This window comes from Scomber japonicus, chromosome 17, assembly GCF_027409825.1.
Source record: "Scomber japonicus isolate fScoJap1 chromosome 17, fScoJap1.pri, whole genome shotgun sequence".
Lineage (NCBI taxonomy): Eukaryota > Metazoa > Chordata > Actinopteri > Scombriformes > Scombridae > Scomber > Scomber japonicus.
Window position 1 is genome coordinate 3,757,867 of NC_070594.1, and position 2,500 is coordinate 3,760,366.

Sequence of the window (2,500 nt, forward strand, 5' to 3'; positions counted from 1 at the left end):
AATGAAGGGAGGAAGGAAGGTGGGAAGGTGGAAAGGAAAGAAGGAAGCAATGAAGGGAGGAAGAAGGAAGGAAGGAAGGAAAGGAGGAAGGACGGAAGGAAGGAAGGAAGGAAGGAAGGGGGGAAGGTGGAAAGGAAAGAAGGAAGGAATGAAGGGAGGAAGAAGGAAGGAAGAAGGGAGGAAGGAAAGGAGGGAAGGTGGAAAGGAAAGAAGGAAGGAATGAAAGGAGGGAAGGTGGAAATAAAAGAAGGAAGCAATGAAGGGAGGAAGAAGGAAGAAGGCCGAGGAGGAGACACTGCAACCCCCCCCCCCCCCCCAAACCACCCCCGACCCCCCCCCCCCCCACACACACACACACACACACACACACACACACACACACAGTGAAAATAAGGCTAACATTTATCATTTCTCGTCCAACAAACATAATTAACATGCAAGAAGTTCTCCGGAGAATAAACAAGCATAACATAACATAAACGTTTAAACTTATTTCTTCTCAAAACATTATTAGTTATGCCATTAATGCTCTCCGAAGGAAATAAATATAAATTGGAGGCTTTTATCTGATGTACAATCTTTCCACAGAGTCTCCCGAATGACCGACAGAGCGCTTCCTCCTCCGCCTCTGATACTCACTGCAACTATAACTCAATAAATAGTTCCCTTTATGGTGTTTTTTTAACTGGATATAATAAAAATAAAAGAGTATTTGTAAGATATGATGAAAAGTATCCCAGTCAGCAGGATTAATTTTTTTAATCGAGATTAATCGCAGAATTTCCATAGTTAATCGCGATTAATGGCGTTTTGAATGTCATGTTTAAAATCCTGTTATTTTACATTTGAAGGCAGTTTTAAGCCCATAATGTAAAGCATTTCTTACCAGAGTGTCTTAACTGGGAATCAATCACGGCTCTGCTGCGACTCCCACACTCCAAAATGGTCCTTTGGTGGAGCTGAGGCTGGCTTGGCTGCACCTGAGTGTTTAGCGTGGAGGTGCTAACTCAAACTCCACGTACTCCGGTGGTAGTTAAACTCCGTTTGACACAGGTTGCATTTTACTTTTGACTTGTCAACTGAAGCGTCTGGAAGTGTTTTAAAGTTAAACAAGCCGTTCAAAAGTCCAGTAGCTCTCTTACTTTCCATCAGCGCAAGTTATAATGTGATGTTATTTCAGTTTAAGTCACATTAATTCAAGGCAGTGAACAAACTCACAAAGTCAAGTTTAAAGTGAGAATAAATGTGTTCTGAGTTTGACATACCACAGAAAAGTGTGTTGTTAACCACCCTGCCAAATTTGAATGATTAAAAAAATCACCAAATATATGAAATTAGGCTTCAAAGTGGTGTAAAACTCAGCCTCTTTAACTCGGCTGCTAGCTCGGCGGCTACCTCAGCGGCTAACTCGGAGGGTAGCTCAGCGGCTAACTCGGAGGCTAGCTCAGCGGCTAACTCGGAGGCTAGCTCAGCGGTTAGCAGTTTAAATCATCTTCACTCAACTTTAAAGTATCTTTATTTAAAATCTGAATTTAAATATTAAATTTTGCACAGCTCCCTGCAGGTTTGAGCTCAGATCACTTTCAATTTAACTTAATTGAACTCAATTGAACTTAAAATACTAAATTTAACTAACTCGACTTTAACTTAAACGTTACTCAAATTAATTTAACTTAATTTAACTCAGTTTAACCTAATTCATCGTTACTCAGCTGAAATAATTTTTACTCAGTTTTACTGCGAATAACTTTACTAAAATATTAATTTAAATGTAACTCAATTTAATTTAATGTAACCTACTTTTACCCAGTTTTAACTTAACTCAATTCATTTTAACTCAACTTAAGTCATTTTAATTTTAAGTATAACTGAAATGAACTTAACTCAAATTAACTGAACTTTAAAGTAACATAAATATCAATTCAACTTAACTGAACTAAAGTTAGCAATATTTTATACATTACAGGATAGGTTTGTATTTCTGTATATTATGTATATTATAAAATAGAATATAAATGTACTATTGTATTGTATCTCTGCTGCTGTGACACTTTAATATCACTACATCTCATTCATTCATAATTAAAACCTTTAATTACTCTGAATATAATTTGAGATAAATGATAAAATAAAATAAGATGCAGCCTAACAGTAAAGTTATATAAAAAATCTCCTCAGTTGTCAGAACTTATTAATTAATGCATGATGTATTTTAGTTATGCTGCATTAAATATGATATGAAGAAGAGTATTTCCCCTCTTGAATCTCTGATGCAGCTTCAGCGTCTCTTCTTCTCATCATGCACCAAAAAAAAACGATCCGTGACAAGCCGTGAATTCCTCCTCTTCTCTCGACATGACGAGAATTCCTAGTTTACAGACTTTACGCTGTTCACTTTTTTATTTTTTATTGAGACGCCAATGAGGAGGAGGAGGAGGAGGAGGAGGAGGAGGAGGAGGAGGAGGAGGAGGATTTGAGCCAGGAATCTGTGTCACGCAGG